At 31.5% G+C, this 12199-nt stretch overlaps 1 protein-coding gene across 5 annotated transcripts in view; it reads right to left on the bottom strand.

The window, feature by feature from the left end:
• Positions 1-12199, bottom strand: part of LOC143249633 (uncharacterized) — a 162734-nt gene that overhangs the window by 18707 nt on the left and 131828 nt on the right. Inside the window, exon 2 of one of the 5 annotated variants that reach the window (XR_013027881.1) lies at positions 2291-2422. The exons of 3 other annotated variants lie outside the window; for them this stretch is intronic. The gene's annotated coding sequence lies outside the window, so the exon portion shown is untranslated. Of the gene's footprint in view, positions 1-2290; positions 2423-12199 lie in introns of those variants that run through there. One more of the 5 variants, XM_076499891.1, reaches the window with a different exon arrangement.

The raw sequence follows: 12199 nt of genomic DNA, 5'->3' as shown, positions 1-12199 counted from the left end.
ATAACACAATTCTACAATAGAAAGTAAATACAACTTCTAAATAACACAAAAAGTGTCAAGAGAAAGACAACACAGTCTCACAAAAACAGTAATACTTCTAAAACACAAGAATGTGATGTAAATAAATTCAAAGTTGTTGTACCTACACAACGTACAAAGTGTCAAAATTTGTTATATCACGGAATATTCTCTTCAAAACTAAAAGCACCAAAGTAAAAATCATCCAACTGCAGATTTGTAGGCACAGCACCAGAAAACTCATTTAGACCATAGGTACGTAAAATATCTAAAAAAAATCGATTATTCAAAAGATTTTTAGCAAATTAGCACCACTTTTTACTCTTTTGGATAAACCTTCATTTAAGACTACAAATGGTTGTATTAACTGGTTAATCACACACTTTCAGACAATTTCACCTTCACAATCATTAAAGCCAAGTAGGAAACGTCTGGAAATAATTTACAACACTTTATTGTAATAAAAACTCTCTGGATGCAAGAGTTTCATAAATTAACCAATACTTCACATCTTAATTGACCATTGTTATTTCTCGCTGTTTTCAGTGCACTAAAAACACTTTCTTCAAATATCGTCAAAGATATCATAATTAAACCGAAAAACATTTTAATTGCTCAACAACTTTAAGTAAAACAATCGAGAAAACTGTTAACAATACGGCTTTCTGGTCTAATACCAAATTAAAACACTATCAAAACATTTTTTATTGTTAGCAGGGCCAAGTTGGGCTTAACTTTGTATTTGTCCCTTTCATTTGTTTGTCCAAAAGTACAGGACTTGAAATAAAAATGTGATAAAAACCCTATAACCAAAGCAGTCTGCTCCTGAAAGAAAAAATGTCTACCTTTCGAAAGCACTCTGATTATGGAGTTTTAACAATTTTGTATCAAGATTTCACATTTTCCTAAAGACATGAAATAGATAGTCTATTTTGCTTGAACTCACAATAGTTTACTAATGGACAAGTTTGTTTATTATGAAATATTATCATTAGGTATTAAAACATTCAAAACACAGGTCACAAAGCCAAGAAAAAGTAATTTTTTTTAATATTCTGATCGGCCTTACTGAAATACGTGAAAAAAAGTATACGTAGTACCTAACGAAAAACAAAATAATTCTGAATATTAATAAATTTATTAACATATAGTACATATACTGGGTCAAGTAAACACATCTACTTCTAGTCACCTGCTGGCGAATGATCAACTACTGGATCCAATTGCTTTCGAAAAATGTATTTTTATTGGCGAAATTAACTACTTAACTATAATCCAAACTTCAAATATACTTATAGGTTTTAAGTATCAAAAAATAACAACTAATGCATAATTTTACATATCATTAGTCCAAGAACTATATATATTCTAAAAATTACTCAAATCTAAACTTCTATAAAATATTATTATACACATATCAATTGTATGGGTTACAAACTGATGTACATTTAAAATCGATTCTAATATATAAAAAGCGAACCAAGCAATTTCTTCTTTAGCAAACTGACGAATCGAATGCCCCAGTAAGTTCATTTACCTATAACTGTACTACTACTGAGAATTTCTGTTCAGCTGAGCGTTCGTTGCCTATTGAAGAAAAATACCTGCAGATATTTCACTTCTCTTGTTTGGACACGCCTCTCCACATGATGGTCGACAGAAACCAAGTTAAACATCGATCAATACCTTGTCATTCCCTTTCCTGGCAATACAGTTTTAACACTGAATATAGGTGTCATACTGTTTTGCTGGAAAGTAGTAAAATTACTCATTCCGCATAATTTATGAAAAAGTTAAAAGAGAAGGATAAACGCAATAATTGGTAACTTTTATTAACACGACGCTCTGTATTTAAGTTAACTAAAAACATGAAGGGCAGCCTATCTAACGTCCCTTCTCAGCACTATCACTATATGTTGTGAAGGGCTTAATCGTCGGACCGGTATTACGATTACAATAGGTCAAAGTTAGGCCTACAACAATAACACCTCCGAGAGCTTTATTACTAACTTAATACTATCAGTATAACTAGTTATCACCCTAAATTAATACAATCTAAATAAAACAACTCATTTTTGTCTTACAGAGTACATCACCATAGCTCAGTAACAAACCTTTCATACAAAATGTATTATATAAAATTTTTAAGTGGTTCAGGATCCCTGACAAAAAAGCATTAACTCTATCAACGTCTGATGCGATACTAGCAACAAATATGGCGCCGACAATATAACGATTTGGCTTATGTGAGATTGCGTGTCTCCTACTCAACTACGAACAGGATGCACAGGCAAAGTAAAGAGACGCTCCAAGACACCGGCTGCATTGTTCCCTCCTTCTGAGCTGTTGCTACGGTTGCTAACCGGCAGGGAAATAATGATTGGCTGTCAGCATACGAGTAGGCCTAAGGAAACGTATTTTTTATTTTTTTATTAATCCGTTTTATACAAGATACGTGTAAAATTCTGTTGAACTAGGCACACATTTAGCTTTTAACTTAACAGCAGGTACTAAATTATACACTTTACATGTTGAGAATACGTTAAGAACTTTAATGATACAGTTTTAGCTAATTTTTCACATAAAAATCAAATAATACATTACCAGTTGCTCGACAGTAAAAACATCCGAAAAGTAAATTTTAAATGAAGTAACAGTACAAATGTGATTAAAACAAACTTATTTCAATCGTTCGAAGTTTTAAAAACTTTAAAAAAAAAGGAAATGAGAGCTTGGTAGCGCAAACTAAATACGTTCAGTTTTATCAGCATGCGTGGTAGTTTCAGTGATTGTAATAGTTTTCTTACATACTATACAAACTACTTTGATGGTCCTTAAATACGTTCGTTTATCACACCCAAAATACAATTACATACAACGAGGTAGAGAAGATTATTGTTATAAATCCAAGCACAACAAAAGATTGTCTTGTATAAACATACTTTGGTTTCACTGCTAGCTTTGAAATGTATAGTTATTAGATGAGAGCAAAATTCAAGTTTTCTTATGTAAGATGTTTAACAATCCATGTTGTTTAGGGATTTAATTTCGGTTGTTGTAAGTTAATGCGAATGAAAGAAACTTGGATTTCGATTTTAGAATGTGAGTATAATATAACGGTCTATTTCATATAATCACTAGTTTATGATTTAGTACAATGTATAAGACACAGAAATGAAACATACAAACAACTTAATACCATGGGCGATCTGTAGTCTGCCCACCGCGGGTATTCAAACCCAATTTTAGTGGTATACATTGTCAAACTTGTCGCTGAGCGACCAGGGGCTAACAAACAAAATAAAACTGAAATATTTCAGCATTCTGATGTACAACATTAATAAAAAATGTTTCAGTTACATGAAGATGTACATGTTTTAATTTACTAACCAACTTTTGTGCAAGAAATTGCAAATACAAAACTAAAAATTACTGTAACCTTGAGTTTTCTTAAAGTCTTTGATTTTTAACCTTTCTTCAAGATCAAGGGAAATATGTTTTATCGGCGTTTCCGCCCGCTCTATTAATAAATACACATGAACACGTACGTTACTACAACAAAATGGCGTGAATAAAGGTGGAGTATAATTTGCCTGCAATGTAGTGTTTGCACAGCGAAATTTTAACACAAATTCACATATTTTAATTCAAAACTTACTTGTCATGCCTTAAAACTTGTTATTCGACCATATAAATGTATCACTAAAACACAATAGCTTTTACCAATATGCGAAAAAAAACTAACACAAAACAATCCAACATTTCAGAATCCTAAAACGTCAAATTACGATTTAATAAAAAATGCATTGTACGTATGTATTATGCAAGTATAATAGTACTGTCTGTTTTATGTCCGTGTAACTACTTCGCAGGGTTTGGATGGACTTTTACCAAAATTGGTATGGAAGTTTGTTGGGTACATGTGGATATACATATAAATTTGCAGTTTCACATTTTATGTTTTTCAGTTTTTATGGGCGTTTTAGATAAATACATATAAGGGAGGCAACTTTTCACGTCCTAAGGTAACCATTCATTAATCATGAATTGACAGTTTCCAGGTACTCTAGCTAGTCATTAAAATGGAACGAATAATCCAAAGACAAAACACTTGCAAGTTAGTAGGTACGATGTTATACTGCTAACGGAATAGAATTAAAATATTTAATGGTGTAATCTGAGATCCTAAGTAAAAGAAGGCCTGAGCAGCATTGTCAGATGCTACTCTGAAAATCTCCCTAGCGATGAGCCAATTTTACCCCGTTCACTCACATAATACCCATTCCAGAGAAGGGGATGATTGGATACATATTATTGATAATCCATCTTTGTTTTTGATAAATTCTTAATTTCCCTATTAACTTGTACGAAGTTAAAGAAATAGTGAAATATATTAACTAAAGTACCAAAACAACTGTGTTTACTTTATAAAGGGTGAGGGATAGAGTTTAAGACGTGACTTAATAACGTGTACTATTGAACACTAATAACGTGCGAAATAGTCCACTGTTGGAAATCACGCTTAATATTTTAAAGGGTCCCTGGAACACTGAAATTTCAAAGATCACTAAAGAGTAAATAACATACTCCCCTAATCTTATCATAACATCAGTTTGATTTCCTTTTCTCTCACATGTTCCCCCATGATTTAGACCCCCTTACTCAATAAATGAAGGGTTTACTTCTCACTCTGATGCCCCTAGGCCTGAACTAAGTATCGTTCACTCACTGAGTGTTTACAGTTTGATGCTTAATTTTGATCTGTAGAACCCATCGAAACGTGACTATCAATCGATTACAAGACGACCTGTTTGTTTTTATACCTGTACTTCACATGTTCAGTAGCAAATGTTAATACATGTTCTACCACACAATATGTTATAAATACGTAAGTTATGTGCCACTTACTAATTATCTAGTGAATTTATTTTAACGTAAAATGTTTTAACGGCGATTGATCAGTCATGGTTTTGGTTTGTTTTGAATTTCGCGCAAAGCTACATGAGGGCTACCTGCGCTAGCTGTCCCTCATTTAGCAGCCAACTCTTCGACTCCTCTACTACTGATAAATAGTGGGATTGATCGTCCATTATAATGCCTCCACGGCTGAAAGAGCGATCAGTTATGGATTTTATGAAGTTCTTCATATACCAATACATTTGCACACTGATACTTCAAACTGACTAGCAATATCGTAAAATGACAAAACATTTAGGGTCAGCTAAATTTGCACTTTCCACTATCTAAAGGCAGTAACCGCTGGCAAGGAGACGTAAACAAAAGATAGCGAAATAAACAATATACATTTGTGGTATTGTAATACATATATATGTGTGTGTATGTGTTCTTATAATAGGCTAGTTCTCTCATTTTTTGGAAATTTGAGTTTTATCTTACTTAAGTCCTGAAAAGGACCATTTATTTTATTTGGAATTACGTGCTGTCGTAGACAGATTGGTATTACAGAGTTATGTATGTCTATTACGTTCCTGAAATATAACTTTTGTTACTCATTTTGTTTCTTCAACACATTGAAATTCACACTGACAGAGAATGTTGTAAATTATATTTTCCTTCTCCATTAAATCGTTAGGTGGTACTAGTGTGATCACATAGTGTTGTGGCTTATGAGTAAATATTGTTAAGATTTTGATTGAGAACGGATTAGATAGTGGATAAACATATTTAAAAGGCGTTGTTAATGGATAAAACTGTTCAGGACAGATACAATCCCTTAAAAACGCGTTTCAAGAAAACTCAGATACATGTATATTTTAGAGGGATCCCTAACACAGGGAATGTGACTGATGTTTTGTAATTTTCTTCTTACTTATCTTTCTTCTTCTTTGTCGATGTTCCGAGTATTCGCTGTTAAGAAAGGTTACTGTTATGTTTTCTTTTCTTATTAGCTTCTTCACTATTACAAATCTTGGTTCATTTTGGAAACTTGTCAGCTCATTTTCACACTATTGGGGTGTGTTGGGTTTCCTAATAACACGTGATGTATAACTATATACCACAAATACATACAGAAAAGTTAAAGGTGATGAGAGTTTTATAAATTGTATGGTATTTTACATAAAAATGTAAAAATGCGATGGCCAAAACTGCTATTATTCGAAACAATCATTATAACGTTTAATTTGAAGATTTTTTTAAATTTTAAATACACTAATTATAACTGTGGACTCCATATGTGCACGATTAAACTAAGTTACAGGTAATAAGACTTAAGCATTTTATATTTAAATTTTAGTATGCTGAAAAAGCTCACTTTTCAAGCTGTTCCCAGCATAGACCTATAGAGTTAACACTAACTACGTCACAAAGGTAAACATCTTTACTGCTGCATTTCATTGCTTGCATTGTGATAATACATTCGATAGCGAACCAGTCTTTATAACTTTCATCATGGTTACTCAGTGTCCCATATTTGTTTTATCTCATCTTAGTGGAATGTGCTATATTTACATATTAAGTAGAACGTACTGAAAGTTTTTCCTTTGTTTGCCCTTTTCTTTAGTTTTACCAAATAACAGCAGTTTATCCAAGTCAGGATCTAAGCCAATTCCACTTATTTAGGTTTGTCTTCATATACTGACATATTTATTTATTTTGTTTCACGACAGACCACAGTCGTAGGGGGTGTTATTTTTTGGAACACTTGTGTATTTTGAATGTCTATAAGTACACTAAACATATATGAGGTGCAACAAAAATTCTTTGGTGCACAATTATGCCAGTAAATAGTACATTGCCAGAATACAGGTATTTCAACATATGGTTTTAAAGAAATTAAAAATAACAATTTGAAAAGTTACTAAAGCATGTGGTATTCCTGCGCATAGACCATTATAATACACATCTTTATTCAAGTCTATGTTAACATATACATTGTGACATTGTGCTCAATAGTGTAGAAAACATGGTTCTTGTAGTTTGTTTTAGTAATGTAAGACCAGAGGAAAAGCAGATAGTCATAATCACCCATTGCCAACTCTTGAGCTATTCTTTTACCAACGAACAGTGGGCCTGAATGCAGATTATAATGCCCCCACGACTAAGGTTCTTGTAGTTATGTATTGTAAAGTTTCATTTCAGTAATATAAAATGAAACCATATACAAGTTTTTATAACACAGTCCTATAACTTGATACATTAATGACAACCTTTAGTATTTTCGTGTTTACTTCAGCTCACAATCAGTAATCTGTTTTTTATAACTGTTATGGTGTGTCCAATGATTACAACCCTCACTAGAGTTGTTGTAACACCTGAGATTAAAATAAAACTAACAGTAGTTACCCTACTTTATTTCTCCACTTTTCATCATTCCCATCTCCAATCCCTCTTAGCAGGTACCACAGATACTTATATATTAAATAGTTCTCTCATCCAAAACAACATTTATCAATAAAATCGAGGAAGTATCTAACCTATATAATAGCCAGTGTGTTACATGCCACACTCGATTTCTCCAAATAGTAGGAGTCATAAAAGGCAAAATGCATTTATTCAGATAGTGAATGTTGATATAACAAGCCTAAATTATGGGATCACTTAGCGTAAAGCCAAGTGCATACAATTTATCATGAAACAAAAAATATCAAATCAATTCTAAAGTTCAATCGTTTCTGGGTGTTACATCCCACACATTTATGATAAAAGAGTCTCTTTAATTAAAAGATAATCTAGATTAAGAAATCCATAAACATTTTCCAAATCTGTTCTTTATACATTCCACACTTTTAAATAGTACATATACTAACAATATTAGTTATACTTCTGTTGCTAGGCGACATACAGCCACTGTTGGAATTTAATGTGACCAAAAAGCATTGGTTTTTCTATACATTAGAAGTTGCTAATTAACTGATTTTTTTTTACCAATAATTATTCTATGAATAAAAATTATCTTAATTTTGATTGGCTTACAAAGGAATTTACTGATGTTTGAATATCTTGACTGCACTTTTATGCCTCATTGTCAGACAAGCTTGAACTCGCAAAATTTATTTATTTTGGTTATCTATGAAATGTGAGATCAGGGTATATCCTGGGGTAGGGTAATACTCGTGGCGTCATTTTACATAACTAAATAGAATATTAATGTAAATAATTATATTATTTTAACAATTTAAAAACAAAAATATCTTTAGCTCCATAAATAATTTTAAAACATCAGAAACATAATTTTGGAAACATTATGAAATTAATTGTTCTACATATCTCATGAACAAAACAAAACGATGTTGTTAACACCTTCACATTCTAATGAAGAAAAGTCAGAAGGTACAGTTAATGGTTTATCATGTAGAGTTGTATCAGTAATTGTTTTTTTTCTTACTGTTTATCCATACAAATGCAAACTCACTTAAAATTAGTGATTTGTCCGAGTTATACATGTAGACGTAAGAGCTCTCATGAATGTACGAGTCTTGTGGACATGAACCTTACTGACAAACTGTAGAGGTAAAATCCATATCACTAAACTGTTTATTTTGTTATCATACCTGTTTTCTGAGGTATTTACAAAATGAATATACAACTTTTGCATGATGTCACTTTTAAAGCTGTTATGATAGTTGGTGCAAGTAAATAATAGTAACTTGCACTTTATGCTTTAAAGTAATGGTTTCCAACCTTTTGTTGTCCTTGGACCTCCTAAGGAAACCCTGAAAACTGTACACTAGACATTTCCCCTTGGTGACATTTGGGGGAAAAAAACTGACCTTTTATAGGCTTCTTCTGTATGCCCCTAGATCTTAATTTTGCACCCCCAAAGAGGATACCAACACCCTTGGTTAGGAAACCCTATTTTAAAGCAACATTCTTACCTTCATATCTTTTATTTTTTCATGGATGATTGTTCTCCAAATTTGGATTACAATGTCTTGAAAAATAACAAAAAAATATTCAGTTCTGAAAGTCATTTTGGTATGTTTAGGCCTTTTGATCAAATCTATGTCATCACCATCCCTCTATTATTTACACAGTAGGCCTACAAGATAATATGACTGATTCTAAAATGTCTTATTTACACATGTACAACAAAAAGAAAGAAACAAACAAAAGGTTAGATGATTTTGTGATAAAAGCAAGATTATAGGAGTTTAATGTGTGTAATAAGTATCACAGAAAACAACTAAAGGTTTTTTAAAGCACTGCTGGTAGAATATGGTGACCCCTTTATGTTACATTTTCTTATTTGTATCATTGGTAGTCTTGGTGATAATGGCAGCATTCTATATCTTTAACACTTGAGTTGCTGTTAATTTTTACATAACTGTTCAGTATGGAAATTATTTAACATACTAGTACATCTAGCTGTTCCATCCTCTAACACTAAACTAAAAGTATTTAAAAAAAAACCTCAGAGTCAACCCTTATAATTCATACAGTTAAAGCTTTCTCTTAAACTCATTTAAATTTACTGCCTCCACAACATTTGAAAGCAACCCATTCCAAAGGCTAAACACCCTGTTAGAAAAATAAAACTGTCTAATCGTTAGACGACTCCAACCCTGCCAAAATTTATATTTGTGTCTCCTTGTCCTACCATTCTTACCATCAAGTATGAAAAAAAGATGATGCATCAACATTATAAATTCCTTTAATGATCTTAAACACCTTAACCAAATCCCTTCTAATTCTTCTCTTTTCTAAGAGAAAACACTTTCAGAGGTCTTAACCTCTTCTCCTATGACAACCAGCAACCATTCTAGTAACCTCCTCTGAACCCTTTCCAATAATCCAATGTCCTTCCTAAAATAAGAACCCTTAGACTAAACACAATATTCTTTAGACTTTAATTTAATATTTCTGTAGATGTAGCTTTAAATCATATTTGCTCTACCACTAGCAATAGCATACTGCTTGGATGGCTTAAAAGACTAATCAACTACTACACCAAGATCCCTTTCTTTCATACCACTGTTAAGGTTATCTCAATCAAAATTATACTTATAATTCAAGTTATGATAACTGACATGCATCATCTTACATTTATTATAATTAAAACCCATCTGCCAATTATTTGCCCAACTTACCAAATGATCTCAATTCTTTTGTAAAGTAGCAGCATCCTCTTCAAGCCAGCAAATACCATCAAGAAATTTAAGTAACTTATTGATCATTTCTTCATTTATGTTACTGATGTAAACCAAAAAAGAGTAAAGGTTCCAAGCTAAGTCCTGAAGTATCCCATATGTAAATTAATTCAATTAGACTGAACGAATTATAATAACCCTTTGCTTTCTTTCTTTCAGCCACTCTTCTATCCAACTGGCTAACTTATTATCCACACCTACAGAGATAATTCTTTTACATGCCTTTCATGCAGTGCCTTGTAAAATGCTGTCTGAAAATTCAGATATTCCAAACCGATATTTACATAAATAGTATATTTTCAAAGAATGCCAAAAGATTTGTAAGGCAAGATTTTCCCTTAGTGAAACCATATTTACTATCTAATAAATTTCAAAACTTTGTTAACTGACTTGGAAAAGCAACTTTTATCACATGTACCAAAATGTTTCTTGCAAATGATGCAAGACAAACAGACCTCTAATTACTGGGGCAATTTTTATTAACTCCCTTGAAAACAAGAGTAACATTAATTAACTTCCAATCCTCTTGACACTTGTCCACTGTTGAAAAACTTGCAAAAAATAAAAGGTGTAATTTAAGTCATCAATGAAATCTTACTTGAAACACAGGTTGCAATTTGATATAGCAAGAGTTATTTGAAGGACAAAAAAGACAAAATATTAGATTTCTGTAAATTCTCAAAAACACAATGGGGCCAGTCAGCAAAGTTTATTTATATTACATTTTATTAGAGTATTATTTTAACATCTGTAATAGTGCTCAAATGATGAATAATTTCACATAAAAGTATGTGAAACATTTGTCCCACTTAGCCATATTATTCACGTGGCTGTAGGAAAACACAAAAAGCATTTCTTGAAAACAATGACATAAACAAAAAGCTAACATACTCAAATATACAGTTTTTGTTAGTTTAATACTGTTCAAACTGGACATTCTTACAAGTTTTATATAATAGTGTTAAGTTTTGAAACTTTTTTTTGGTTTCAGTATAATAAACTATCTAACTTCATTTGTTAGCTGTTAAAAAAAAAAAAAAGACCATGTACATTCTTATACTGATTGATAACAATGATATCTGACTGTATATTGAAAATATGTCACAGGTATTCTAGATGATGCTAGAAGTTGAGAAATGTACAAACGTTTCACTGCAGTTAAAATTATGTTCCATGACATTTTCAGTTGCATAAATTGTACAACTTTTTTAAATTGGATAAAAAAACAACATTCATTTCAGCAGCTTACCATCACTTAGTAGTCTTGATGCCAACTAACACCACTTTTAAAGTATAGTAAAAAGTGAAGGTTTTTCAATAAGATTATTTTTTAAACATGATTATGTCTTTCAGTTATCACTATACATGAAAAATAGTAAAATTTACTCCCACATAAATTTTAACTCACCTTAAATGTGGCAAACAACTGAATGAAGGAAAAAGAGTAGACATTAAAGGAAAACAGAGGAAAATGCACTTATAAACAAGGACATTACTTTAAGAAGTCAAGAAGAGAACTTGATGAAACTAATGTTTTTAATTGCATAACAGAAAGCAGGGAGAAGCTCTCTTATATACAGTATGTCAACTCTGGAAACAAGTAAATTACTGAATGTAAAAACATTATCTTGCAAACAAATATTTTAATGTTCTACATTTTAAAATGTTATTATTACATGTTTTTAAATCTGTGTTGTATAAAGTTAGCTATATGGAACTGTAGCTCACATTTATATCTCTGTATTATAACTAGAGTTTGACTGTTTTAGATATCACTTTGAATAATCATACAAATGCCACTATTATTATTATTAATGGTAATCTTAACATGTTTCTGCTACTGAATAAATTTCAATTTAATGGATTTAAACTACAGGTTTTCTACAGAATCTCTTACCATTAACAGCTTTTTAAACCTAAGTTCAAACATTTTCTACGACTTATTTTACCTACTGTTTCATGTAAATTTTGAAATTTATGAAGTTTTAGTCCTCATGACTGAACATTTTAAGAGTTTATATAGTAAACAAATTTATAAAATTTTGTATAATTTAGGAGGATGAAGGACAGGG

The sequence above is a fragment of the Tachypleus tridentatus genome, chromosome 1, assembly GCF_004210375.1.
Source record: "Tachypleus tridentatus isolate NWPU-2018 chromosome 1, ASM421037v1, whole genome shotgun sequence".
NCBI classification, from domain to species: Eukaryota; Metazoa; Arthropoda; class Merostomata; order Xiphosura; family Limulidae; genus Tachypleus; species Tachypleus tridentatus.
This window is presented reverse-complemented; position numbering and strand designations above follow the sequence as displayed.